The 27,526-nt window shown below is 45.6% G+C and overlaps 20 non-coding genes and 2 pseudogenes across 20 annotated transcripts; all 22 read right to left on the bottom strand.

Annotated features, from left to right (window-relative positions):
* Positions 1–329: 329 nt before the first annotated feature.
* LOC141200649 (U2 spliceosomal RNA) lies at positions 330–520 on the bottom strand. Its single transcript, XR_012272363.1, has one exon. It is a non-coding gene; the product is annotated as a U2 spliceosomal RNA (small nuclear RNA).
* Positions 521–1,641: 1,121 nt separating this feature from the next.
* Positions 1,642–1,832, bottom strand: LOC141198942 (U2 spliceosomal RNA). Its single transcript, XR_012270707.1, has one exon. It is a non-coding gene; the product is annotated as a U2 spliceosomal RNA (small nuclear RNA).
* A 1,121-nt stretch (positions 1,833–2,953) lies between these two features.
* Positions 2,954–3,144, bottom strand: LOC141198941 (U2 spliceosomal RNA). Its single transcript, XR_012270706.1, has one exon. It is a non-coding gene; the product is annotated as a U2 spliceosomal RNA (small nuclear RNA).
* Positions 3,145–4,265: 1,121 nt separating this feature from the next.
* On the bottom strand, positions 4,266–4,456 carry LOC141198940 (U2 spliceosomal RNA). The gene has a single exon (XR_012270705.1). It is a non-coding gene; the product is annotated as a U2 spliceosomal RNA (small nuclear RNA).
* Positions 4,457–5,576: 1,120 nt separating this feature from the next.
* LOC141200342 (U2 spliceosomal RNA) lies at positions 5,577–5,767 on the bottom strand. Its single transcript, XR_012272065.1, has one exon. It is a non-coding gene; the product is annotated as a U2 spliceosomal RNA (small nuclear RNA).
* Positions 5,768–6,890: 1,123 nt separating this feature from the next.
* Positions 6,891–7,081, bottom strand: LOC141198939 (U2 spliceosomal RNA). Its single transcript, XR_012270704.1, has one exon. It is a non-coding gene; the product is annotated as a U2 spliceosomal RNA (small nuclear RNA).
* Positions 7,082–8,202: 1,121 nt separating this feature from the next.
* Positions 8,203–8,393, bottom strand: LOC141198938 (U2 spliceosomal RNA). The gene has a single exon (XR_012270703.1). It is a non-coding gene; the product is annotated as a U2 spliceosomal RNA (small nuclear RNA).
* Positions 8,394–9,514: 1,121 nt separating this feature from the next.
* On the bottom strand, positions 9,515–9,703 carry LOC141200879 (U2 spliceosomal RNA). The gene has a single exon (XR_012272577.1). It is a non-coding gene; the product is annotated as a U2 spliceosomal RNA (small nuclear RNA).
* A 524-nt stretch (positions 9,704–10,227) lies between these two features.
* LOC141201067 (U2 spliceosomal RNA) lies at positions 10,228–10,344 on the bottom strand (annotated as a pseudogene).
* Positions 10,345–11,466: 1,122 nt separating this feature from the next.
* On the bottom strand, positions 11,467–11,657 carry LOC141198937 (U2 spliceosomal RNA). The gene has a single exon (XR_012270702.1). It is a non-coding gene; the product is annotated as a U2 spliceosomal RNA (small nuclear RNA).
* Positions 11,658–12,774: 1,117 nt separating this feature from the next.
* On the bottom strand, positions 12,775–12,965 carry LOC141198936 (U2 spliceosomal RNA). The gene has a single exon (XR_012270701.1). It is a non-coding gene; the product is annotated as a U2 spliceosomal RNA (small nuclear RNA).
* Positions 12,966–14,084: 1,119 nt separating this feature from the next.
* Positions 14,085–14,275, bottom strand: LOC141198934 (U2 spliceosomal RNA). The gene has a single exon (XR_012270699.1). It is a non-coding gene; the product is annotated as a U2 spliceosomal RNA (small nuclear RNA).
* A 1,118-nt stretch (positions 14,276–15,393) lies between these two features.
* LOC141198933 (U2 spliceosomal RNA) lies at positions 15,394–15,584 on the bottom strand. The gene has a single exon (XR_012270698.1). It is a non-coding gene; the product is annotated as a U2 spliceosomal RNA (small nuclear RNA).
* A 1,121-nt stretch (positions 15,585–16,705) lies between these two features.
* LOC141198932 (U2 spliceosomal RNA) lies at positions 16,706–16,896 on the bottom strand. The gene has a single exon (XR_012270697.1). It is a non-coding gene; the product is annotated as a U2 spliceosomal RNA (small nuclear RNA).
* Positions 16,897–18,016: 1,120 nt separating this feature from the next.
* On the bottom strand, positions 18,017–18,207 carry LOC141198931 (U2 spliceosomal RNA). The gene has a single exon (XR_012270696.1). It is a non-coding gene; the product is annotated as a U2 spliceosomal RNA (small nuclear RNA).
* A 1,121-nt stretch (positions 18,208–19,328) lies between these two features.
* LOC141198929 (U2 spliceosomal RNA) lies at positions 19,329–19,519 on the bottom strand. The gene has a single exon (XR_012270695.1). It is a non-coding gene; the product is annotated as a U2 spliceosomal RNA (small nuclear RNA).
* A 1,120-nt stretch (positions 19,520–20,639) lies between these two features.
* On the bottom strand, positions 20,640–20,824 carry LOC141200928 (U2 spliceosomal RNA). Its single transcript, XR_012272606.1, has one exon. It is a non-coding gene; the product is annotated as a U2 spliceosomal RNA (small nuclear RNA).
* A 794-nt stretch (positions 20,825–21,618) lies between these two features.
* Positions 21,619–21,710, bottom strand: LOC141201020 (U2 spliceosomal RNA; annotated as a pseudogene).
* A 1,124-nt stretch (positions 21,711–22,834) lies between these two features.
* Positions 22,835–23,025, bottom strand: LOC141200540 (U2 spliceosomal RNA). Its single transcript, XR_012272258.1, has one exon. It is a non-coding gene; the product is annotated as a U2 spliceosomal RNA (small nuclear RNA).
* A 1,121-nt stretch (positions 23,026–24,146) lies between these two features.
* LOC141198927 (U2 spliceosomal RNA) lies at positions 24,147–24,337 on the bottom strand. Its single transcript, XR_012270693.1, has one exon. It is a non-coding gene; the product is annotated as a U2 spliceosomal RNA (small nuclear RNA).
* Positions 24,338–25,458: 1,121 nt separating this feature from the next.
* LOC141198926 (U2 spliceosomal RNA) lies at positions 25,459–25,649 on the bottom strand. The gene has a single exon (XR_012270692.1). It is a non-coding gene; the product is annotated as a U2 spliceosomal RNA (small nuclear RNA).
* Positions 25,650–26,769: 1,120 nt separating this feature from the next.
* Positions 26,770–26,960, bottom strand: LOC141198925 (U2 spliceosomal RNA). Its single transcript, XR_012270691.1, has one exon. It is a non-coding gene; the product is annotated as a U2 spliceosomal RNA (small nuclear RNA).
* Between the last annotated feature and the right edge of the window lie 566 nt (positions 26,961–27,526).

Raw genomic sequence — 27,526 nt, 5'->3', positions numbered from 1 at the left:
TATTGTGCAGCTTATCTCACCACCTGTAGTTATTTAGGTGAAAGCTCCAAAATGCTTGCCTAATATGTCTGTTTATCCAAAAGGAAGTATAGAGGGAGAGCTAGATAGATAGCATTGCATTACATTACATTACATGGCAATGCAATGCACAGTTGCGGAAGTTGAACCAAAATGAGCTTGTCATCTGGCTTCTGCAACTTTTAACATGAAAAATCCAATGAGGAGAAGAAAAGCAAAGCCAAAGAGTCCATCCCAAAATCCGACAAACAAGCAAAATGAACAAAACGCATTGAATTCAATTCTTTCTGATTTTAGAAACTGCATTAAAGAAGGGGTGCACCGGTCCTGGAGATACTGCAATACCAGCTCAATGCGTGGAGTGGACAGAGCAAGCTCTTTTTCCATCTCCCTGTTCTAAAAATCCATTTAATATATGGTCCCCAGATAGGGGACGTATCAGATATTAAACTGATAAGAACAGATACTACACTTGATCTTAGCCAAAAGGCCGAGAAGCGATAACCAGAATTGGTTTCCGACTACGGTGCCACCCAAGGATTCTGAAAAGTCCATTTGTGGAGATGGCCACCTGGACTCCCGTTAAGAAGACATGCTGTCAACCTCTAGATCCCTCACATGCCTGCACTTTTCGGCTTGCTGCTGCTGCAATCCACGCGTTTTAGATCTGCATAACTCCACCTCTTTTAGCACAGTACCCTCAACCCCCGGCTGTTCCCACCCGCCTCAACACCGTTGGAAGGGAGGAGAACCAATTAAGGCGGGGGGGGGGGTGGAACGAGCAGCTGTCTACCCTTAGCAGGAGGGTTGCTGATTAATTACCTCTCCTGCTGCTGCTGCTGCTGGCTGTCCAGCAGCAGACTGAAGGTGGCTGCTGCTGTGCGCAGGTATATAAAGGCTCAGAGCCTATTATGACACGCGCAGCCAGCGTTCCATTGCCACATTCCGTCTACTGCAGGCGGGATACCTGGATGGCTGAATGTCACTGAGAAGCTCACAGAGACCGCCATAAGCAACAGTTTAAAAGAATGCCACAGACTAATCAACCAAACTTTTTGGGTTGGTTTCTCTTTTATAGTCTGCAGGCATTAAATGAAAGAAGTCAGTGTTCCAGCAGAGGGAGACAACGTTTCAGAAAAGGCATTGTAGCAAACCAAAAAAGAAATTTTAAGCGCAGCAGAGTAACCAGCTCACATACCTGTTAGCTCAGGTGAGTTTAAAAGGCTGCTGTTGATAACAAGGGCATTTGCTAAATAGATGGTGTGTGTGCAACAATATACTGAAAGGTCAATTATATTGTGCAGCTTATCTCACCACCTGTAGTTATTTAGGTGAAAGCTCCAAAATGCTTGCCTAATATGTCTGTTTATCCAAAAGGAAGTATAGAGGGAGAGCTAGATAGATAGCATTGCATTACATTACATTACATGGCAATGCAATGCACAGTTGCTGAAGTTGAACCAAAATGAGCTTGTCATCTGGCTTCTGCAACTTTTAACATGAAAAATCCAATGAGGAGAAGAAAAGCAAAGCCAAAGAGTCCATCCCAAAATCCGACAAACAAGCAAAATGAACAAAAAGCATTGAATTCAATTCTTTCTGATTTTAGAAACTGCATTAAAGAAGGGGTGCACCGGTCCTGGAGATACTGCAATACCAGGTCAATGCGTGGAGTGGACAGAGCAAGCTCTTTTTCCATCTCCCTGTTCTAAAAATCCATTTAATATATGGTCCCCAGATAGGGGACGTATCAGATATTAAACTGATAAGAACAGATACTACACTTGATCTTAGCCAAAAGGCCGAGAAGCGATAACCAGAATTGGTTTCCGACTACGGTGCCACCCAAGGATTCTGAAAAGTCCATTTGTGGAGATGGCCACCTGGACTCCCGTTAAGAAGACATGCTGTCAACCTCTAGATCCCTCACATGCCTGCACTTTTCGGCTTGCTGCTGCTGCAATCCACGCGTTTTAGATCTGCATAACTCCACCTCTTTTAGCACAGTACCCTCAACCCCCGGCTGTTCCCACCCGCCTCAACACCGTTGGAAGGGAGGAGAACCAATTAAGGCGGGGGGGGGGGTGGAACGAGCAGCTGTCTACCCTTAGCAGGAGGGTTGCTGATTAATTACCTCTCCTGCTGCTGCTGCTGCTGGCTGTCCAGCAGCAGACTGAAGGTGGCTGCTGCTGTGCGCAGGTATATAAAGGCTCAGAGCCTATTATGACACGCGCAGCCAGCGTTCCATTGCCACATTCCGTCTACTGCAGGCGGGATACCTGGATGGCTGAATGTCACTGAGAAGCTCACAGAGACCGCCATAAGCAACAGTTTAAAAGAATGCCACAGACTAATCAACCAAACTTTTTGGGTTGGTTTCTCTTTTATAGTCTGCAGGCATTAAATGAAAGAAGTCAGTGTTCCAGCAGAGGGAGACAACGTTTCAGAAAAGGCATTGTAGCAAACCAAAAAAGAAATTTTAAGCGCAGCAGAGTAACCAGCTCACATACCTGTTAGCTCAGGTGAGTTTAAAAGGCTGCTGTTGATAACAAGGGCATTTGCTAAATAGATGGTGTGTGTGCAACAATATACTGAAAGGTCAATTATATTGTGCAGCTTATCTCACCACCTGTAGTTATTTAGGTGAAAGCTCCAAAATGCTTGCCTAATATGTCTGTTTATCCAAAAGGAAGTATAGAGGGAGAGCTAGATAGATAGCATTGCATTACATTACATTACATGGCAATGCAATGCACAGTTGCTGAAGTTGAACCAAAATGAGCTTGTCATCTGGCTTCTGCAACTTTTAACATGAAAAATCCAATGAGGAGAAGAAAAGCAAAGCCAAAGAGTCCATCCCAAAATCCGACAAACAAGCAAAATGAACAAAAAGCATTGAATTCAATTCTTTCTGATTTTAGAAACTGCATTAAAGAAGGGGTGCACCGGTCCTGGAGATACTGCAATACCAGGTCAATGCGTGGAGTGGACAGAGCAAGCTCTTTTTCCATCTCCCTGTTCTAAAAATCCATTTAATATATGGTCCCCAGATAGGGGACGTATCAGATATTAAACTGATAAGAACAGATACTACACTTGATCTTAGCCAAAAGGCCGAGAAGCGATAACCAGAATTGGTTTCCGACTACGGTGCCACCCAAGGATTCTGAAAAGTCCATTTGTGGAGATGGCCACCTGGACTCCCGTTAAGAAGACATGCTGTCAACCTCTAGATCCCTCACATGCCTGCACTTTTCGGCTTGCTGCTGCTGCAATCCACGCGTTTTAGATCTGCATAACTCCACCTCTTTTAGCACAGTACCCTCAACCCCCGGCTGTTCCCACCCGCCTCAACACCGTTGGAAGGGAGGAGAACCAATTAAGGCGGGGGGGGGGGTGGAACGAGCAGCTGTCTACCCTTAGCAGGAGGGTTGCTGATTAATTACCTCTCCTGCTGCTGCTGCTGCTGGCTGTCCAGCAGCAGACTGAAGGTGGCTGCTGCTGTGCGCAGGTATATAAAGGCTCAGAGCCTATTATGACACGCGCAGCCAGCGTTCCATTGCCACATTCCGTCTACTGCAGGCGGGATACCTGGATGGCTGAATGTCACTGAGAAGCTCACAGAGACCGCCATAAGCAACAGTTTAAAAGAATGCCACAGACTAATCAACCAAACTTTTTGGGTTGGTTTCTCTTTTATAGTCTGCAGGCATTAAATGAAAGAAGTCAGTGTTCCAGCAGAGGGAGACAACGTTTCAGAAAAGGCATTGTAGCAAACCAAAAAAGAAATTTTAAGCGCAGCAGAGTAACCAGCTCACATACCTGTTAGCTCAGGTGAGTTTAAAAGGCTGCTGTTGATAACAAGGGCATTTGCTAAATAGATGGTGTGTGTGCAACAATATACTGAAAGGTCAATTATATTGTGCAGCTTATCTCACCACCTGTAGTTATTTAGGTGAAAGCTCCAAAATGCTTGCCTAATATGTCTGTTTATCCAAAAGGAAGTATAGAGGGAGAGCTAGATAGATAGCATTGCATTACATTACATTACATGGCAATGCAATGCACAGTTGCTGAAGTTGAACCAAAATGAGCTTGTCATCTGGCTTCTGCAACTTTTAACATGAAAAATCCAATGAGGAGAAGAAAAGCAAAGCCAAAGAGTCCATCCCAAAATCCGACAAACAAGCAAAATGAACAAAAAGCATTGAATTCAATTCTTTCTGATTTTAGAAACTGCATTAAAGAAGGGGTGCACCGGTCCTGGAGATACTGCAATACCAGGTCAATGCGTGGAGTGGACAGAGCAAGCTCTTTTTCCATCTCCCTGTTCTAAAAATCCATTTAATATATGGTCCCCAGATAGGGGACGTATCAGATATTAAACTGATAAGAACAGATACTACACTTGATCTTAGCCAAAAGGCCGAGAAGCGATAACCAGAATTGGTTTCCGACTACGGTGCCACCCAAGGATTCTGAAAAGTCCATTTGTGGAGATGGCCACCTGGACTCCCGTTAAGAAGACATGCTGTCAACCTCTAGATCCCTCACATGCCTGCACTTTTCGGCTTGCTGCTGCTGCAATCCACGCGTTTTAGATCTGCATAACTCCACCTCTTTTAGCACAGTACCCTCAACCCCCGGCTGTTCCCACCCGCCTCAACACCGTTGGAAGGGAGGAGAACCAATTAAGGCGGGGGGGGGGTGGAACGAGCAGCTGTCTACCCTTAGCAGGAGGGTTGCTGATTAATTACCTCTCCTGCTGCTGCTGCTGCTGGCTGTCCAGCAGCAGACTGAAGGTGGCTGCTGCTGTGCGCAGGTATATAAAGGCTCAGAGCCTATTATGACACGCGCAGCCAGCGTTCCATTGCCACATTCCGTCTACTGCAGGCGGGATACCTGGATGGCTGAATGTCACTGAGAAGCTCACAGAGACCGCCATAAGCAACAGTTTAAAAGAATGCCACAGACTAATCAACCAAACTTTTTGGGTTGGTTTCTCTTTTATAGTCTGCAGGCATTAAATGAAAGAAGTCAGTGTTCCAGCAGAGGGAGACAACGTTTCAGAAAAGGCATTGTAGCAAACCAAAAAAGAAATTTTAAGCGCAGCAGAGTAACCAGCTCACATACCTGTTAGCTCAGGTGAGTTTAAAAGGCTGCTGTTGATAACAAGGGCATTTGCTAAATAGATGGTGTGTGTGCAACAATATACTGAAAGGTCAATTATATTGTGCAGCTTATCTCACCACCTGTAGTTATTTAGGTGAAAGCTCCAAAATGCTTGCCTAATATGTCTGTTTATCCAAAAGGAAGTATAGAGGGAGAGCTAGATAGATAGCATTGCATTACATTACATTACATGGCAATGCAATGCACAGTTGCTGAAGTTGAACCAAAATGAGCTTGTCATCTGGCTTCTGCAACTTTTAACATGAAAAATCCAATGAGGAGAAGAAAAGCAAAGCCAAAGAGTCCATCCCAAAATCCGACAAACAAGCAAAATGAACAAAAAGCATTGAATTCAATTCTTTCTGATTTTAGAAACTGCATTAAAGAAGGGGTGCACCGGTCCTGGAGATACTGCAATACCAGGTCAATGCGTGGAGTGGACAGAGCAAGCTCTTTTTCCATCTCCCTGTTCTAAAAATCCATTTAATATATGGTCCCCAGATAGGGGACGTATCAGATATTAAACTGATAAGAACAGATACTACACTTGATCTTAGCCAAAAGGCTGAGAAGCGATAACCAGAATTGGTTTCCGACTACGGTGCCACCCAAGGATTCTGAAAAGTCCATTTGTGGAGATGGCCACCTGGACTCCCGTTAAGAAGACATGCTGTCAACCTCTAGATCCTTCACATGCCTGCACTTTTCGGCTTGCTGCTGCTGCAATCCACGCGTTTTAGATCTGCATAACTCCACCTCTTTTAGCACAGTACCCTCAACCCCCGGCTGTTCCCACCCGCCTCAACACCGTTGGAAGAGAGGAGAACCAATTAAGGCGGGGGGGGGGGGGTGGAACGAGCAGCTGTCTACCCTTAGCAGGAGGGTTGCTGATTAATTACCTCTCCTGCTGCTGCTGCTGCTGGCTGTCCAGCAGCAGACTGAAGGTGGCTGCTGCTGTGCGCAGGTATATAAAGGCTCAGAGCCTATTATGACACGCGCAGCCAGCGTTCCATTGCCACATTCCGTCTACTGCAGGCGGGATACCTGGATGGCTGAATGTCACTGAGAAGCTCACAGAGACCGCCATAAGCAACAGTTTAAAAGAATGCCACAGACTAATCAACCAAACTTTTTGGGTTGGTTTCTCTTTTATAGTCTGCAGGCATTAAATGAAAGAAGTCAGTGTTCCAGCAGAGGGAGACAACGTTTCAGAAAAGTCATTGTAGCAAACCAAAAAAGAAATTTTAAGCGCAGCAGAGTAACCAGCTCACATACCTGTTAGCTCAGGTGAGTTTAAAAGGCTGCTGTTGATAACAAGGGCATTTGCTAAATAGATGGTGTGTGTGCAACAATATACTGAAAGGTCAATTATATTGTGCAGCTTATCTCACCACCTGTAGTTATTTAGGTGAAAGCTCCAAAATGCTTGCCTAATATGTCTGTTTATCCAAAAGGAAGTATAGAGGGAGAGCTAGATAGATAGCATTGCATTACATTACATTACATGGCAATGCAATGCACAGTTGCTGAAGTTGAACCAAAATGAGCTTGTCATCTGGCTTCTGCAACTTTTAACATGAAAAATCCAATGAGGAGAAGAAAAGCAAAGCCAAAGAGTCCATCCCAAAATCCGACAAACAAGCAAAATGAACAAAAAGCATTGAATTCAATTCTTTCTGATTTTAGAAACTGCATTAAAGAAGGGGTGCACCGGTCCTGGAGATACTGCAATACCAGGTCAATGCGTGGAGTGGACAGAGCAAGCTCTTTTTCCATCTCCCTGTTCTAAAAATCCATTTAATATATGGTCCCCAGATAGGGGACGTATCAGATATTAAACTGATAAGAACAGATACTACACTTGATCTTAGCCAAAAGGCCGAGAAGCGATAACCAGAATTGGTTTCCGACTACGGTGCCACCCAAGGATTCTGAAAAGTCCATTTGTGGAGATGGCCACCTGGACTCCCGTTAAGAAGACATGCTGTCAACCTCTAGATCCCTCACATGCCTGCACTTTTCGGCTTGCTGCTGCTGCAATCCACGCGTTTTAGATCTGCATAACTCCACCTCTTTTAGCACAGTACCCTCAACCCCTGGCTGTTCCCACCCGCCTCAACACCGTTGGAAGGGAGGAGAACCAATTAAGGCGGGGGGGGGGGTGGAACGAGCAGCTGTCTACCCTTAGCAGGAGGGTTGCTGATTAATTACCTCTCCTGCTGCTGCTGCTGCTGGCTGTCCAGCAGCAGACTGAAGGTGGCTGCTGCTGTGCGCAGGTATATAAAGGCTCAGAGCCTATTATGACACGCGCAGCCAGCGTTCCATTGCCACATTCCGTCTACTGCAGGCGGGATACCTGGATGGCTGAATGTCACTGAGAAGCTCACAGAGACCGCCATAAGCAACAGTTTAAAAGAATGCCACAGACTAATCAACCAAACTTTTTGGGTTGGTTTCTCTTTTATAGTCTGCAGGCATTAAATGAAAGAAGTCAGTGTTCCAGCAGAGGGAGACAACGTTTCAGAAAAGGCATTGTAGCAAACCAAAAAAGAAATTTTAAGCGCAGCAGAGTAACCAGCTCACATACCTGTTAGCTCAGGTGAGTTTAAAAGGCTGCTGTTGATAACAAGGGCATTTGCTAAATAGATGGTGTGTGTGCAACAATATACTGAAAGGTCAATTATATTGTGCAGCTTATCTCACCACCTGTAGTTATTTAGGTGAAAGCTCCAAAATGCTTGCCTAATATGTCTGTTTATCCAAAAGGAAGTATAGAGGGAGAGCTAGATAGATAGCATTGCATTACATTACATTACATGGCAATGCAATGCACAGTTGCTGAAGTTGAACCAAAATGAGCTTGTCATCTGGCTTCTGCAACTTTTAACATGAAAAATCCAATGAGGAGAAGAAAAGCAAAGCCAAAGAGTCCATCCCAAAATCCGACAAACAAGCAAAATGAACAAAAAGCATTGAATTCAATTCTTTCTGATTTTAGAAACTGCATTAAAGAAGGGGTGCACCGGTCCTGGAGATACTGCAATACCAGGTCAATGCGTGGAGTGGACAGAGCAAGCTCTTTTTCCATCTCCCTGTTCTAAAAATCCATTTAATATATGGTCCCCAGATAGGGGACGTATCAGATATTAAACTGATAAGAACAGATACTACACTTGATCTTAGCCAAAAGGCCGAGAAGCGATAACCAGAATTGGTTTCCGACTACGGTGCCACCCAAGGATTCTGAAAAGTCCATTTGTGGAGATGGCCACCTGGACTCCCGTTAAGAAGACATGCTGTCAACCTCTAGATCCCTCACATGCCTGCACTTTTCGGCTTGCTGCTGCTGCAATCCACGCGTTTTAGATCTGCATAACTCCACCTCTTTTAGCACAGTACCCTCAACCCCTGGCTGTTCCCACCCGCCTCAACACCGTTGGAAGGGAGGAGAACCAATTAAGGCGGGGGGGGGGGTGGAACGAGCAGCTGTCTACCCTTAGCAGGAGGGTTGCTGATTAATTACCTCTCCTGCTGCTGCTGCTGCTGGCTGTCCAGCAGCAGACTGAAGGTGGCTGCTGCTGTGCGCAGGTATATAAAGGCTCAGAGCCTATTATGACACGCGCAGCCAGTGTTCCATTGCCACATTCCGTCTACTGCAGGCGGGATACCTGGATGGCTGAATGTCACTGAGAAGCTCACAGAGACCGCCATAAGCAACAGTTTAAAAGAATGCCACAGACTAATCAACCAAACTTTTTGGGTTGGTTTCTCTTTTATAGTCTGCAGGCGTTAAATGAAAGAAGTCAGTGTTCCAGCAGAGGGAGACAACGTTTCAGAAAAGGCATTGTAGCAAACCAAAAAAGAAATTTTAAGCGCAGCAGAGTAACCAGCTCACATACCTGCTAGCTCAGGTGAGCTTAAAAGGCTGCTGTTGATAACAAGGGCATTTGCTAAATAGATGGTGTGTGTGCAACAATATACTGAAAGGTCAATTATATTGTGCAGCTTATCTCACCACCTGTAGTTATTTAGGTGAAAGCTCCAAAATGCTTGCCTAATATGTCTGTTTATCCAAAAGGAAGTATAGAGGGAGAGCTAGATAGATAGCATTGCATTACATTACATTACATGGCAATGCAATGCACAGTTGCTGAAGTTGAACCAAAATGAGCTTGTCATCTGGCTTCTGCAACTTTTAACATGAAAAATCCAATGAGGAGAAGAAAAGCAAAGCCAAAGAGTCCATCCCAAAATCCGACAAACAAGCAAAATGAACAAAAAGCATTGAATTCAATTCTTTCTGATTTTAGAAACTGCATTAAAGAAGGGGTGCACCGGTCCTGGAGATACTGCAATACCAGGTCAATGCGTGGAGTGGACAGAGCAAGCTCTTTTTCCATCTCCCTGTTCTAAAAATCCATTTAATATATGGTCCCCAGATACGGGACGTATCAGATATTAAACTGATAAGAACAGATTTTTTGATTTTTGATTGAAGCTGCATCCAAGGCACTGAAAAATGTGACCGAAGTCACACCAAAACAGCGCACGAGGCGAGGATTCATGTGGACCCTTCCCGGAGGAGAGGGTCCCCAATAAACCATCCCCATCCCTCCGAGCCAGAAGGCCACAGCGAGGGTCAGGGATCTCCGATGCTCTCCCTAGCCGAAGCCGGAGAAGAGCCGTTTTCGTGCTCCCAGCTTCCATCTAGGCTGCCACCCTAGTGGAGCTGGAGCCTGTGTTGGTTTCTCAGCCCAAAGCTGACCGGACCTCCGACCGGGTTTATAAAAATTCCCCTTCCTAGCCCGGAGGCCAGGAATAGGGGGGGTTGCTCAGAAAGTATGATTGGCAAAGGTGCGGCGTGCTACGAAGCCAAGTCTTTCTGGGGTTCCCAGTCCCAGTAAGCTTGGACTCCCACCAGGGCGCCTACTCCTGGGGCACATTGCTCCAAAGCCCTCACACTTACCCAGCCTAGTGACTTCGATCCTGGAGGGCCATGTTTTCCATCAGATAACTCTATGAGCCACCTGGCGTACTAACAAGTGCACCAAACCAGTGTGTAATATGCATCAATTTACTAGGGCAGCCCAAGGACAAAACTGCCTTTTCAAAAGATACTACACTTGATCTTAGCCAAAAAGGCCGAGAAGCGATAACCAGAATTGGTTTCCGACTACGGTGCCACCCAAGGATTCTGAAAAGTCCATTTGTGGAGATGGCCACCTGGACTCCCGTTAAGAAGACATGCTGTCAACCTCTAGATCCCTCACATGCCTGCACTTTTCGGCTTGCTGCTGCTGCAATCCACGCGTTTTAGATCTGCATAACTCCACCTCTTTTAGCACAGTACCCTCAACCCCCGGCTGTTCCCACCCGCCTCAACACCGTTGGAAGGGAGGAGAACCAACTAAGGCGGGGGGGGGGGGTGGAACGAGCAGCTGTCTACCCTTAGCAGGAGGGTTGCTGATTAATTACCTCTCCTGCTGCTGCTGCTGCTGGCTGTCCAGCAGCAGACTGAAGGTGGCTGCTGCTGTGCGCAGGTATATAAAGGCTCAGAGCCTATTATGACACGCGCAGCCAGCGTTCCATTGCCACATTCCGTCTACTGCAGGCGGGATACCTGGATGGCTGAATGTCACTGAGAAGCTCACAGAGACCGCCATAAGCAACAGTTTAAAAGAATGCCACAGACTAATCAACCAAACTTTTTGGGTTGGTTTCTCTTTTATAGTCTGCAGGCATTAAATGAAAGAAGTCAGTGTTCCAGCAGAGGGAGACAACGTTTCAGAAAAGGCATTGTAGCAAACCAAAAAAGAAATTTTAAGCGCAGCAGAGTAACCAGCTCACATACCTGTTAGCTCAGGTGAGTTTAAAAGGCTGCTGTTGATAACAAGGGCATTTGCTAAATAGATGGTGTGTGTGCAACAATATACTGAAAGGTCAATTATATTGTGCAGCTTATCTCACCACCTGTAGTTATTTAGGTGAAAGCTCCAAAATGCTTGCCTAATATGTCTGTTTATCCAAAAGGAAGTATAGAGGGAGAGCTAGATAGATAGCATTGCATTACATTACATTACATGGCAATGCAATGCACAGTTGCTGAAGTTGAACCAAAATGAGCTTGTCATCTGGCTTCTGCAACTTTTAACATGAAAAATCCAATGAGGAGAAGAAAAGCAAAGCCAAAGAGTCCATCCCAAAATCCGACAAACAAGCAAAATGAACAAAAAGCATTGAATTCAATTCTTTCTGATTTTAGAAACTGCATTAAAGAAGGGGTGCACCGGTCCTGGAGATACTGCAATACCAGGTCAATGCGTGGAGTGGACAGAGCAAGCTCTTTTTCCATCTCCCTGTTCTAAAAATCCATTTAATATATGGTCCCCAGATAGGGGACGTATCAGATATTAAACTGATAAGAACAGATACTACACTTGATCTTAGCCAAAAGGCCGAGAAGCGATAACCAGAATTGGTTTCCGACTACGGTGCCACCCAAGGATTCTGAAAAGTCCATTTGTGGAGATGGCCACCTGGACTCCCGTTAAGAAGACATGCTGTCAACCTCTAGATCCCTCACATGCCTGCACTTTTCGGCTTGCTGCTGCTGCAATCCACGCGTTTTAGATCTGCATAACTCCACCTCTTTTAGCACAGTACCCTCAACCCCCGGCTGTTCCCACCCGCCTCAACACCGTTGGAAGGGAGGAGAACCAATTAAGGCGGGGGGGGGGTGGAACGAGCAGCTGTCTACCCTTAGCAGGAGGGTTGCTGATTAATTACCTCTCCTGCTGCTGCTGCTGGCTGTCCAGCAGCAGACTGAAGGTGGCTGCTGCTGTGCGCAGGTATATAAAGGCTCAGAGCCTATTATGACACGCGCAGCCAGCGTTCCATTGCCACATTCCGTCTACTGCAGGCGGGATACCTGGATGGCTGAATGTCACTGAGAAGCTCACAGAGACCGCCATAAGCAACAGTTTAAAAGAATGCCACAGACTAATCAACCAAACTTTTTGGGTTGGTTTCTCTTTTATAGTCTGCAGGCATTAAATGAAAGAAGTCAGTGTTCCAGCAGAGGGAGACAACGTTTCAGAAAAGGCATTGTAGCAAACCAAAAAAGAAATTTTAAGCGCAGCAGAGTAACCAGCTCACATACCTGTTAGCTCAGGTGAGTTTAAAAGGCTGCTGTTGATAACAAGGGCATTTGCTAAATAGATGGTGTGTGTGCAACAATATACTGAAAGGTCAATTATATTGTGCAGCTTATCTCACCACCTGTAGTTATTTAGGTGAAAGCTCCAAAATGCTTGCCTAATATGTCTGTTTATCCAAAAGGAAGTATAGAGGGAGAGCTAGATAGATAGCATTGCATTACATTACATTACATGGCAATGCAATGCACAGTTGCTGAAGTTGAACCAAAATGAGCTTGTCATCTGGCTTCTGCAACTTTTAACATGAAAAATCCAATGAGGAGAAGAAAAGCAAAGCCAAAGAGTCCATCCCAAAATCCGACAAACAAGCAAAATGAACAAAAAGCATTGAATTCAATTCTTTCTGATTTTAGAAACTGCATTAAAGAAGGGGTGCACCGGTCCTGGAGATACTGCAATACCAGGTCAATGCGTGGAGTGGACAGAGCAAGCTCTTTTTCCATCTCCCTGTTCTAAAAATCCATTTAATATATGGTCCCCAGATAGGGGACGTATCAGATATTAAACTGATAAGAACAGATACTACACTTGATCTTAGCCAAAAGGCCGAGAAGCGATAACCAGAATTGGTTTCCGACTACGGTGCCACCCAAGGATTCTGAAAAGTCCATTTGTGGAGATGGCCACCTGGACTCCCGTTAAGAAGACATGCTGTCAACCTCTAGATCCCTCACATGCCTGCACTTTTCGGCTTGCTGCTGCTGCAATCCACGCGTTTTAGATCTGCATAACTCCACCTCTTTTAGCACAGTACCCTCAACCCCCGGCTGTTCCCACCCGCCTCAACACCGTTGGAAGGGAGGAGAACCAATTAAGGCGGGGGGGGGTGGAACGAGCAGCTGTCTACCCTTAGCAGGAGGATTGCTGATTAATTACCTCTCCTGCTGCTGCTGCTGCTGGCTGTCCAGCAGCAGACTGAAGGTGGCTGCTGCTGTGCGCAGGTATATAAAGGTTCAGAGCCTATTATGACACGCGCAGCCAGCGTTTCATTGCCACATTCCGTCTACTGCAGGCGGGATACCTGGATGGCTGAATGTCACTGAGAAGCTCACAGAGACCGCCATAAGCAACAGTTTAAAAGAATGCCACAGACTAATCAACCAAACTTTTTGGGTTGGTTTCTCTTTTATAGTCTGCAGGCATTAAATGAAAGAAGTCAGTGTTCCAGCAGAGGGAGACAACGTTTCAGAAAAGGCATTGTAGCAAACCAAAAAAGAAATTTTAAGCGCAGCAGAGTAACCAGCTCACATACCTGTTAGCTCAGGTGAGTTTAAAAGGCTGCTGTTGATAACAAGGGCATTTGCTAAATAGATGGTGTGTGTGCAACAATATACTGAAAGGTCAATTATATTGTGCAGCTTATCTCACCACCTGTAGTTATTTAGGTGAAAGCTCCAAAATGCTTGCCTAATATGTCTGTTTATCCAAAAGGAAGTATAGAGGGAGAGCTAGATAGATAGCATTGCATTACATTACATTACATGGCAATGCAATGCACAGTTGCTGAAGTTGAACCAAAATGAGCTTGTCATCTGGCTTCTGCAACTTTTAACATGAAAAATCCAATGAGGAGAAGAAAAGCAAAGCCAAAGAGTCCATCCCAAAATCCGACAAACAAGCAAAATGAACAAAAAGCATTGAATTCAATTCTTTCTGATTTTAGAAACTGCATTAAAGAAGGGGTGCACCGGTCCTGGAGATACTGCAATACCAGGTCAATGCGTGGAGTGGACAGAGCAAGCTCTTTTTCCATCTCCCTGTTCTAAAAATCCATTTAATATATGGTCCCCAGATAGGGGACGTATCAGATATTAAACTGATAAGAACAGATACTACACTTGATCTTAGCCAAAAGGCCGAGAAGCGATAACCAGAATTGGTTTCCGACTACGGTGCCACCCAAGGATTCTGAAAAGTCCATTTGTGGAGATGGCCACCTGGACTCCCGTTAAGAAGACATGCTGTCAACCTCTAGATCCCTCACATGCCTGCACTTTTCGGCTTGCTGCTGCTGCAATCCACGCGTTTTAGATCTGCATAACTCCACCTCTTTTAGCACAGTACCCTCAACCCCCGGCTGTTCCCACCCGCCTCAACACCGTTGGAAGGGAGGAGAACCAATTAAGGCGGGGGGGGGGGTGGAACGAGCAGCTGTCTACCCTTAGCAGGAGGGTTGCTGATTAATTACCTCTCCTGCTGCTGCTGCTGGCTGTCCAGCAGCAGACTGAAGGTGGCTGCTGCTGTGCGCAGGTATATAAAGGCTCAGAGCCTATTATGACACGCGCAGCCAGCGTTCCATTGCCACATTCCGTCTACTGCAGGCGGGATACCTGGATGGCTGAATGTCTCTGAGAAGCTCACAGAGACCGCCATAAGCAACAGTTTAAAAGAATGCCACAGACTAATCAACCAAACTTTTTGGGTTGGTTTCTCTTTTATAGTCTGCAGGCATTAAATGAAAGAAGTCAGTGTTCCAGCAGAGGGAGACAACGTTTCAGAAAAGGCATTGTAGCAAACCAAAAAAGAAATTTTAAGCGCAGCAGAGTAACCAGCTCACATACCTGTTAGCTCAGGTGAGTTTAAAAGGCTGCTGTTGATAACAAGGGCATTTGCTAAATAGATGGTGTGTGTGCAACAATATACTGAAAGGTCAATTATATTGTGCAGCTTATCTCACCACCTGTAGTTATTTAGGTGAAAGCTCCAAAATGCTTGCCTAATATGTCTGTTTATCCAAAAGGAAGTATAGAGGGAGAGCTAGATAGATAGCATTGCATTACATTATATTACATGGCAATGCAATGCACAGTTGCTGAAGTTGAACCAAAATGAGCTTGTCATCTGGCTTCTGCAACTTTTAACATGAAAAATCCAATGAGGAGAAGAAAAGCAAAGCCAAAGAGTCCATCCCAAAATCCGACAAACAAGCAAAATGAACAAAAAGCATTGAATTCAATTCTTTCTGATTTTAGAAACTGCATTAAAGAAGGGGTGCACCGGTCCTGGAGATACTGCAATACCAGGTCAATGCGTGGAGTGGACAGAGCAAGCTCTTTTTCCATCTCCCTGTTCTAAAAATCCATTTAATATATGGTCCCCAGATAGGGGACGTATCAGATATTAAACTGATAAGAACAGATACTACACTTGATCTTAGCCAAAAGGCCGAGAAGCGATAACCAGAATTGGTTTCCGACTACGGTGCCACCCAAGGATTCTGAAAAGTCCATTTGTGGAGATGGCCACCTGGACTCCCGTTAAGAAGACATGCTGTCAACCTCTAGATCCCTCACATGCCTGCACTTTTCGGCTTGCTGCTGCTGCAATCCACGCGTTTTAGATCTGCATAACTCCACCTCTTTTAGCACAGTACCCTCAACCCCCGGCTGTTCCCACCCGCCTCAACACCGTTGGAAGGGAGGAGAACCAATTAAGGCGGGGGGGGGGGTGGAACGAGCAGCTGTCTACCCTTAGCAGGAGGGTTGCTGATTAATTACCTCTCCTGCTGCTGCTGCTGCTGGCTGTCCAGCAGGAGACTGAAGGTGGCTGCTGCTGTGCGCAGGTATATAAAGGCTCAGAGCCTATTATGACACGCGCAGCCAGCGTTCCATTGCCACATTCCGTCTACTGCAGGCGGGATACCTGGATGGCTGAATGTCACTGAGAAGCTCACAGAGACCGCCATAAGCAACAGTTTAAAAGAATGCCACAGACTAATCAACCAAACTTTTTGGGTTGGTTTCTCTTTTATAGTCTGCAGGCATTAAATGAAAGAAGTCAGTGTTCCAGCAGAGGGAGACAACGTTTCAGAAAAGGCATTGTAGCAAACCAAAAAAGAAATTTTAAGCGCAGCAGAGTAACCAGCTCACATACCTGTTAGCTCAGGTGAGTTTAAAAGGCTGCTGTTGATAACAAGGGCATTTGCTAAATAGATGGTGTGTGTGCAACAATATACTGAAAGGTCAATTATATTGTGCAGCTTATCTCACCACCTGTAGTTATTTAGGTGAAAGCTCCAAAATGCTTGCCTAATATGTCTGTTTATCCAAAAGGAAGTATAGAGGGAGAGCTAGATAGATAGCATTGCATTACATTACATTACATGGCAATGCAATGCACAGTTGCTGAAGTTGAACCAAAATGAGCTTGTCATCTGGCTTCTGCAACTTTTAACATGAAAAATCCAATGAGGAGAAGAAAAGCAAAGCCAAAGAGTCCATCCCAAAATCCGACAAACAAGCAAAATGAACAAAAAGCATTGAATTCAATTCTTTCTGATTTTAGAAACTGCATTAAAGAAGGGGTGCACCGGTCCTGGAGATACTGCAATACCAGGTCAATGCGTGGAGTGGACAGAGCAAGCTCTTTTTCCATCTCCCTGTTCTAAAAATCCATTTAATATATGGTCCCCAGATAGGGGACGTATCAGATATTAAACTGATAAGAACAGATACTACACTTGATCTTAGCCAAAAGGCCGAGAAGCGATAACCAGAATTGGTTTCCGACTACGGTGCCACCCAAGGATTCTGAAAAGTCCATTTGTGGAGATGGCCACCTGGACTCCCGTTAAGAAGACATGCTGTCAACCTCTAGATCCCTCACATGCCTGCACTTTTCGGCTTGCTGCTGCTGCAATCCACGCGTTTTAGATCTGCATAACTCCACCTCTTTTAGCACAGTACCCTCAACCCCCGGCTGTTCCCACCCGCCTCAACACCGTTGGAAGGGAGGAGAACCAATTAAGGCGGGGGGGGGGTGGAACGAGCAGCTGTCTACCCTTAGCAGGAGGGTTGCTGATTAATTACCTCTCCTGCTGCTGCTGCTGCTGGCTGTCCAGCAGCAGACTGAAGGTGGCTGCTGCTGTGCGCAGGTATATAAAGGCTCAGAGCCTATTATGACACGCGCAGCCAGCGTTCCATTGCCACATTCCGTCTACTGCAGGCGGGATACCTGGATGGCTGAATGTCACTGAGAAGGTCACAGAGACTGCCATAAGCAACAGTTTAAAAGAATGCCACAGACTAATCAACCAAACTTTTTGGGTTGGTTTCTCTTTTATAGTCTGCAGGCATTAAATGAAAGAAGTCAGTGTTCCAGCAGAGGGAGACAACGTTTCAGAAAAGGCATTGTAGCAAACCAAAAAAGAAATTTTAAGCGCAGCAGAGTAACCAGCTCACATACCTGTTAGCTCAGGTGAGTTTAAAAGGCTGCTGTTGATAACAAGGGCATTTGCTAAATAGATGGTGTGTGTGCAACAATATACTGAAAGGTCAATTATATTGTGCAGCTTATCTCACCACCTGTAGTTATTTAGGTGAAAGCTCCAAAATGCTTGCCTAATATGTCTGTTTATCCAAAAGGAAGTATAGAGGGAGAGCTAGATAGATAGCATTGCATTACATTACATTACATGGCAATGCAATGCACAGTTGCTGAAGTTGAACCAAAATGAGCTTGTCATCTGGCTTCTGCAACTTTTAACATGAAAAATCCAATGAGGAGAAGAAAAGCAAAGCCAAAGAGTCCATCCCAAAATCCGACAAACAAGCAAAATGAACAAAAAGCATTGAATTCAATTCTTTCTGATTTTAGAAACTGCATTAAAGAAGGGGTGCACCGGTCCTGGAGATACTGCAATACCAGGTCAATGCGTGGAGTGGACAGAGCAAGCTCTTTTTCCATCTCCCTGTTCTAAAAATCCATTTAATATATGGTCCCCAGATAGGGGACGTATCAGATATTAAACTGATAAGAACAGATACTACACTTGATCTTAGCCAAAAGGCCGAGAAGCGATAACCAGAATTGGTTTCCGACTACGGTGCCACCAAAGGATTCTGAAAAGTCCATTTGTGGAGATGGCCACCTGGACTCCCGTTAAGAAGACATGCTGTCAACCTCTAGATCCCTCACATGCCTGCACTTTTCGGCTTGCTGCTGCTGCAATCCACGCGTTTTAGATCTGCATAACTCCACCTCTTTTAGCACAGTACCCTCAACCCCCGGCTGTTCCCACCCGCCTCAACACCGTTGGAAGGGAGGAGAACCAATTAAGGCGGGGGGGGGGGTGGAACGAGCAGCTGTCTACCCTTAGCAGGAGGGTTGCTGATTAATTACCTCTCCTGCTGCTGCTGCTGCTGGCTGTCCAGCAGCAGACTGAAGGTGGCTGCTGCTGTGCGCAGGTATATAAAGGTTCAGAGCCTATTATGACACGCGCAGCCAGCGTTCCATTGCCACATTCCGTCTACTGCAGGCGGGATACCTGGATGGCTGAATGTCACTGAGAAGCTCACAGAGACCGCCATAAGCAACAGTTTAAAAGAATGCCACAGACTAATCAACCAAACTTTTTGGGTTGGTTTCTCTTTTATAGTCTGCAGGCATTAAATGAAAGAAGTCAGTGTTCCAGCAGAGGGAGACAACGTTTCAGAAAAGGCATTGTAGCAAACCAAAAAAGAAATTTTAAGCGCAGCAGAGTAACCAGCTCACATACCTGTTAGCTCAGGTGAGTTTAAAAGGCTGCTGTTGATAACAAGGGCATTTGCTAAATAGATGGTGTGTGTGCAACAATATACTGAAAGGTCAATTATATTGTGCAGCTTATCTCACCACCTGTAGTTATTTAGGTGAAAGCTCCAAAATGCTTGCCTAATATGTCTGTTTATCCAAAAGGAAGTATAGAGGGAGAGCTAGATAGATAGCATTGCATTACATTACATTACATGGCAATGCAATGCACAGTTGCTGAAGTTGAACCAAAATGAGCTTGTCATCTGGCTTCTGCAACTTTTAACATGAAAAATCCAATGAGGAGAAGAAAAGCAAAGCCAAAGAGTCCATCCCAAAATCCGACAAACAAGCAAAATGAACAAAAAGCATTGAATTCAATTCTTTCTGATTTTAGAAACTGCATTAAAGAAGGGGTGCACCGGTCCTGGAGATACTGCAATACCAGGTCAATGCGTGGAGTGGACAGAGCAAGCTCTTTTTCCATCTCCCTGTTCTAAAAATCCATTTAATATATGGTCCCCAGATAGGGGACGTATCAGATATTAAACTGATAAGAACAGATACTACACTTGATCTTAGCCAAAAGGCCGAGAAGCGATAACCAGAATTGGTTTCCGACTACGGTGCCACCCAAGGATTCTGAAAAGTCCATTTGTGGAGATGGCCACCTGGACTCCCGTTAAGAAGACATGCTGTCAACCTCTAGATCCCTCACATGCCTGCACTTTTCGGCTTGCTGCTGCTGCAATCCACGCGTTTTAGATCTGCATAACTCCACCTCTTTTAGCACAGTACCCTCAACCCCCGGCTGTTCCCACCCGCCTCAACACCGTTGGAAGGGAGGAGAACCAATTAAGGCGGGGGGGGGGTGGAACGAGCAGCTGTCTACCCTTAGCAGGAGGGTTGCTGATTAATTACCTCTCCTGCTGCTGCTGCTGCTGGCTGTCCAGCAGCAGACTGAAGGTGGCTGCTGCTGTGCGCAGGTATATAAAGGCTCAGAGCCTATTATGACACGCGCAGCCAGCGTTCCATTGCCACATTCCGTCTACTGCAGGCGGGATACCTGGATGGCTGAATGTCACTGAGAAGCTCACAGAGACCGCCATAAGCAACAGTTTAAAAGAATGCCACAGACTAATCAACCAAACTTTTTGGGTTGGTTTCTCTTTTATAGTCTGCAGGCATTAAATGAAAGAAGTCAGTGTTCCAGCAGAGGGAGACAACGTTTCAGAAAAGGCATTGTAGCAAACCAAAAAAGAAATTTTAAGCGCAGCAGAGTAACCAGCTCACATACCTGTTAGCTCAGGTGAGTTTAAAAGGCTGCTGTTGATAACAAGGGCATTTGCTAAATAGATGGTGTGTGTGCAACAATATACTGAAAGGTCAATTATATTGTGCAGCTTATCTCACCACCTGTAGTTATTTAGGTGAAAGCTCCAAAATGCTTGCCTAATATGTCTGTTTATCCAAAAGGAAGTATAGAGGGAGAGCTAGATAGATAGCATTGCATTACATTACATTACATGGCAATGCAATGCACAGTTGCTGAAGTTGAACCAAAATGAGCTTGTCATCTGGCTTCTGCAACTTTTAACATGAAAAATCCAATGAGGAGAAGAAAAGCAAAGCCAAAGAGTCCATCCCAAAATCCGACAAACAAGCAAAATGAACAAAAAGCATTGAATTCAATTCTTTCTGATTTTAGAAACTGCATTAAAGAAGGGGTGCACCGGTCCTGGAGATACTGCAATACCAGGTCAATGCGTGGAGTGGACAGAGCAAGCTCTTTTTCCATCTCCCTGTTCTAAAAATCCATTTAATATATGGTCCCCAGATAGGGGACGTATCAGATATTAAACTGATAAGAACAGATTTTTTTTTTTTTTTTTTTTTGAAAGCCCGAATTCGTGTACAAAACCCGAGTGCGCTTAAAAAAGTGACAAGTGCCACAAAAAAAGTGCACTAGGATGCTGGTCTTCTTGAAACCCTCTCCAAAAGGAGAAGGGTCCCCCAAACCATTCCCCGTCCCTCCGAGCCAAAAGGCCACAGCGAGGAACAGGGACAAAAAGCCACCTCCAGCCGAAGCCAGAGGCGACCCAATCTTACCCCCAGCACCTGCCCGAGTTCTCACCCGAGCAAGGCACTGGGAGCCAAAGACTGTGCTCCCCTCCCGGAAGAGGGGAGCCAACAACGCTCTCCTCCCGAAAGAGGAGAGCCAGGGGGGTTCAGGGGGGAGCGGAACCTGATGGCCACACACTCCCCCCCTAGGCCTGCCAAGAGAGGAACCCGTAAGGGAACCGCATCCCGACAAAATCCTAGTAGGACGTGACACACGTGAATAAGTGGACACACAGTGACAAAGAAATTAAATAAATAGTGAAGGTTTCACAGTATAATACTGCCCGGACCTTCGACCGGGAATTGAAAAATTCCCCATCCTAAGGCCAGAAGGCCCGGAATAAGGGTGTGTGCGAAGAAAGAAAATTTGAAGTGCTTGTGCAAATGTGCCATAAACTCAAGTGGGGTTCCCAATCCCAGTGAGTTAAGGCACCCCAGGGTCACCACTCCTGGGGCACTTCACACTTCGGGCTTTCGATCTTCCCCGGCCCAATGGCGTCGATCCTGGGGGGCCATGCTTTCCACCAGATGACTATATTAGCCACCTGGCGTACTAACAAGCGCCTAAACCCCAGTGTGCATAATGTAACAATCTACTAGGGCGGTCAACATCCAAAACCGCCTTTTCGAAAGATACTACACTTGATCTTAGCCAAAAGGCCGAGAAGCGATAACCAGAATTGGTTTCCGACTACGGTGCCACCCAAGGATTCTGAAAAGTCCATTTGTGGAGATGGCCACCTGGACTCCCGTTAAGAAGACATGCTGTCAACCTCTAGATCCCTCACATGCCTGCACTTTTCGGCTTGCTGCTGCTGCAATCCACGCGTTTTAGATCTGCATAACTCCACCTCTTTTAGCACAGTACCCTCAACCCCCGGCTGTTCCCACCCGCCTCAACACCGTTGGAAGGGAGGAGAACCAATTAAGGCGGGGGGGGGGGGGGTGGAACGAGCAGCTGTCTACCCTTAGCAGGAGGGTTGCTGATTAATTACCTCTCCTGCTGCTGCTGCTGCTGGCTGGCCAGCAGCAGACTGAAGGTGGCTGCTGCTGTGCGCAGGTATATAAAGGCTCAGAGCCTATTATGACACGCGCAGCCAGCGTTCCATTGCCACATTCCGTCTACTGCAGGCGGGATACCTGGATGGCTGAATGTCACTGAGAAGCTCACAGAGACCGCCATAAGCAACAGTTTAAAAGAATGCCACAGACTAATCAACCAAACTTTTTGGGTTGGTTTCTCTTTTATAGTCTGCAGGCATTAAATGAAAGAAGTCAGTGTTCCAGCAGAGGGAGACAACGTTTCAGAAAAGGCATTGTAGCAAACCAAAAAAGAAATTTTAAGCGCAGCAGAGTAACCAGCTCACATACCTGTTAGCTCAGGTGAGTTTAAAAGGCTGCTGTTGATAACAAGGGCATTTGCTAAATAGATGGTGTGTGTGCAACAATATACTGAAAGGTCAATTATATTGTGCAGCTTATCTCACCACCTGTAGTTATTTAGGTGAAAGCTCCAAAATGCTTGCCTAATATGTCTGTTTATCCAAAAGGAAGTATTGAGGAAGAGCTAGATAGATAGCATTGCATTACATTACATTACATGGCAATGCAATGCACAGTTGCTGAAGTTGAACCAAAATGAGCTTGTCATCTGGCTTCTGCAACTTTTAACATGAAAAATCCAATGAGGAGAAGAAAAGCAAAGCCAAAGAGTCCATCCCAAAATCCGACAAACAAGCAAAATGAACAAAAAGCATTGAATTCAATTCTTTCTGATTTTAGAAACTGCATTAAAGAAGGGGTGCACCGGTCCTGGAGATACTGCAATACCATGTCAATGCGTGGAGTGGACAGAGCAAGCTCTTTTTCCATCTCCCTGTTCTAAAAATCCATTTAATATATGGTCCCCAGATAGGGGACGTATCAGATATTAAACTGATAAGAACAGATACTACACTTGATCTTAGCCAAAAGGCCGAGAAGCGATAACCAGAATTGGTTTCCGACTACGGTGCCACCCAAGGATTCTGAAAAGTCCATTTGTGGAGATGGCCACCTGGACTCCCGTTAAGAAGACATGCTGTCAACCTCTAGATCCCTCACATGCCTGCACTTTTCGTCTTGCTGCTGCTGCAATCCACGCGTTTTAGATCTGCATAACTCCACCTCTTTTAGCACAGTACCCTCAACCCCCGGCTGTTCCCACCCGCCTCAACACCGTTGGAAGGGAGGAGAACCAATTAAGGCGGGGGGGGGGGTGGAACGAGCAGCTGTCTACCCTTAGCAGGAGGGTTGCTGATTAATTACCTCTCCTGCTGCTGCTGCTGCTGGCTGTCCAGCAGCAGACTGAAGGTGGCTGCTGCTGTGCGCAGGTATATAAAGGCTCAGAGCCTATTATGACACGCGCAGCCAGCGTTCCATTGCCACATTCCGTCTACTGCAGGCGGGATACCTGGATGGCTGAATGTCACTGAGAAGCTCACAGAGACCGCCATAAGCAACAGTTTAAAAGAATGCCACAGACTAATCAACCAAACTTTTTGGGTTGGTTTCTCTTTTATAGTCTGCAGGCATTAAATGAAAGAAGTCAGTGTTCCAGCAGAGGGAGACAACGTTTCAGAAAAGGCATTGTAGCAAACCAAAAAAGAAATTTTAAGCGCAGCAGAGTAACCAGCTCACATACCTGTTAGCTCAGGTGAGTTTAAAAGGCTGCTGTTGATAACAAGGGCATTTGCTAAATAGATGGTGTGTGTGCAACAATATACTGAAAGGTCAATTATATTGTGCAGCTTATCTCACCACCTGTAGTTATTTAGGTGAAAGCTCCAAAATGCTTGCCTAATATGTCTGTTTATCCAAAAGGAAGTATAGAGGGAGAGCTAGATAGATAGCATTGCATTACATTACATTACATGGCAATGCAATGCACAGTTGCTGAAGTTGAACCAAAATGAGCTTGTCATCTGGCTTCTGCAACTTTTAACATGAAAAATCCAATGAGGAGAAGAAAAGCAAAGCCAAAGAGTCCATCCCAAAATCCGACAAACAAGCAAAATGAACAAAAAGCATTGAATTCAATTCTTTCTGATTTTAGAAACTGCATTAAAGAAGGGGTGCACCGGTCCTGGAGATACTGCAATACCAGGTCAATGCGTGGAGTGGACAGAGCAAGCTCTTTTTCCATCTCCCTGTTCTAAAAATCCATTTAATATATGGTCCCCAGATAGGGGACGTATCAGATATTAAACTGATAAGAACAGATACTACACTTGATCTTAGCCAAAAGGCCGAGAAGCGATAACCAGAATTGGTTTCCGACTACGGTGCCACCCAAGGATTCTGAAAAGTCCATTTGTGGAGATGGCCACCTGGACTCCCGTTAAGAAGACATGCTGTCAACCTCTAGATCCCTCACATGCCTGCACTTTTCGGCTTGCTGCTGCTGCAATCCACGCGTTTTAGATCTGCATAACTCCACCTCTTTTAGCACAGTACCCTCAACCCCCGGCTGTTCCCACCCGCCTCAACACCGTTGGAAGGGAGGAGAACCAATTAAGGCGGGGGGGGGGGTGGAACGAGCAGCTGTCTACCCTTAGCAGGAGGGTTGCTGATTAATTACCTCTCCTGCTGCTGCTGCTGCTGGCTGTCCAGCAGCAGACTGAAGGTGGCTGCTGCTGTGCGCAGGTATATAAAGGCTCAGAGCCTATTATGACACGCGCAGCCAGCGTTCCATTGCCACATTCCGTCTACTGCAGGCGGGATACCTGGATGGCTGAATGTCACTGAGAAGCTCACAGAGACCGCCATAAGCAACAGTTTAAAAGAATGCCACAGACTAATCAACCAAACTTTTTGGGTTGGTTTCTCTTTTATAGTCTGCAGGCATTAAATGAAAGAAGTCAGTGTTCCAGCAGAGGGAGACAACGTTTCAGAAAAGGCATTGTAGCAAACCAAAAAAGAAATTTTAAGCGCAGCAGAGTAACCAGCTCACATACCTGTTAGCTCAGGTGAGTTTAAAAGGCTGCTGTTGATAACAAGGGCATTTGCTAAATAGATGGTGTGTGTGCAACAATATACTGAAAGGTCAATTATATTGTGCAGCTTATCTCACCACCTGTAGTTATTTAGGTGAAAGCTCCAAAATGCTTGCCTAATATGTCTGTTTATCCAAAAGGAAGTATAGAGGGAGAGCTAGATAGATAGCATTGCATTACATTACATTACATGGCAATGCAATGCACAGTTGCTGAAGTTGAACCAAAATGAGCTTGTCATCTGGCTTCTGCAACTTTTAACATGAAAAATCCAATGAGGAGAAGAAAAGCAAAGCCAAAGAGTCCATCCCAAAATCCGACAAACAAGCAAAATGAACAAAAAGCATTGAATTCAATTCTTTCTGATTTTAGAAACTGCATTAAAGAAGGGGTGCACCGGTCCTGGAGATACTGCAATACCAGGTCAATGCGTGGAGTGGACAGAGCAAGCTCTTTTTCCATCTCCCTGTTCTAAAAATCCATTTAATATATGGTCCCCAGATAGGGGACGTATCAGATATTAAACTGATAAGAACAGATACTACACTTGATCTTAGCCAAAAGGCCGAGAAGCGATAACCAGAATTGGTTTCCGACTACGGTGCCACCCAAGGATTCTGAAAAGTCCATTTGTGGAGATGGCCACCTGGACTCCCGTTAAGAAGACATGCTGTCAACCTGTAGATCCCTCACATGCCTGCACTTTTCGGCTTGCTGCTGCTGCAATCCACGCGTTTTAGATCTGCATAACTCCACCTCTTTTAGCACAGTACCCTCAACCCCCGGCTGTTCCCACCCGCCTCAACACCGTTGGAAGGGAGGAGAACCAATTAAGGCGGGGGGGTGGTGGAACGAGCAGCTGTCTACCCTTAGCAGGAGGGTTGCTGATTAATTACCTCTCCTGCTGCTGCTGCTGCTGGCTGTCCAGCAGCAGACTGAAGGTGGCTGCTGCTGTGCGCAGGTATATAAAGGCTCAGAGCCTATTATGACACGCGCAGCCAGCGTTCCATTGCCACATTCCGTCTACTGCAGGCGGGATACCTGGATGGCTGAATGTCACTGAGAAGCTCACAGAGACCGCCATAAGCAACAGTTTAAAAGAATGCCACAGACTAATCAACCAAACTTTTTCGGTTGGTTTCTCTTTTATAGTCTGCAGGCATTAAATGAAAGAAGTCAGTGTTCCAGCAGAGGGAGACAACGTTTCAGAAAAGGCATTGTAGCAAACCAAAAAATAAATTTTAAGCGCAGCAGAGTAACCAGCTCACATACCTGTTAGCTCAGGTGAGTTTAAAAGGCTGCTGTTGATAACAAGGGCATTTGCTAAATAGATGGTGTGTGTGCAACAATATACTGAAAGGTCAATTATATTGTGCAGCTTATCTCACCACCTGTAGTTATTTAGGTGAAAGCTCCAAAATGCTTGCCTAATATGTCTGTTTATCCAAAAGGAAGTATAGAGGGAGAGCTAGATAGATAGCATTGCATTACATTACATTACATGGCAATGCAATGCACAGTTGCTGAAGTTGAACCAAAATGAGCTTGTCATCTGGCTTCTGCAACTTTTAACATGAAAAATCCAATGAGGAGAAGAAAAGCAAAGCCAAAGAGTCCATCCCAAAATCCGACAAACAAGCAAAATGAACAAAAAGCATTGAATTCAATTCTTTCTGATTTTAGAAACTGCATTAAAGAAGGGGTGCACCGGTCCTGGAGATACTGCAATACCAGGTCAATGCGTGGAGTGGACAGAGCAAGCTCTTTTTCCATCTCCCTGTTCTAAAAATCCATTTAATATATGGTCCCCAGATAGGGGACGTATCAGATATTAAACTGATAAGAACAGATACTACACTTGATCTTAGCCAAAAGGCCGAGAAGCGATAACCAGAATTGGTTTCCGACTACGGTGCCACCCAAGGATTCTGAAAAGTCCATTTGTGGAGATGGCCACCTGGACTCCCGTTAAGAAGACATGCTGTCAACCTCTAGATCCCTCACATGCCTGCACTTTTCGGCTTGCTGCTGCTGCAATCCACGCGTTTTAGATCTGCATAACTCCACCTCTTTTAGCACAGTACCCTCAACCCCCGGCTGTTCCCACCCGCCTCAACACCGTTGGAAGGGAGGAGAACCAATTAAGGCGGGGGGGGGGGGGGTTGAACGAGCAGCTGTCTACCCTTAGCAGGAGGGTTGCTGATTAATTACCTCTCCTGCTGCTGCTGCTGCTGGCTGTCCAGCAGCAGACTGAAGGTGGCTGCTGCTGTGCGCAGGTATATAAAGGCTCAGAGCCTATTATGACACGCGCAGCCAGCGTTCCATTGCCACATTCCGTCTACTGCAGGCGGGATACCTGGATGGCTGAATGTCACTGAGAAGCTCACAGAGACCGCCATAAGCAACAGTTTAAAAGAATGCCACAGACTAATCAACCAAACTTTTTGGGTTGGT

This window comes from Phyllobates terribilis, unplaced genomic scaffold, assembly GCF_046119375.1.
Source record: "Phyllobates terribilis strain yellow unplaced genomic scaffold, ASM4611937v1 Scaffold_108__1_contigs__length_5656254, whole genome shotgun sequence".
NCBI lineage: Eukaryota > Metazoa > Chordata > Amphibia > Anura > Dendrobatidae > Phyllobates > Phyllobates terribilis.
This window is presented reverse-complemented; position numbering and strand designations above follow the sequence as displayed.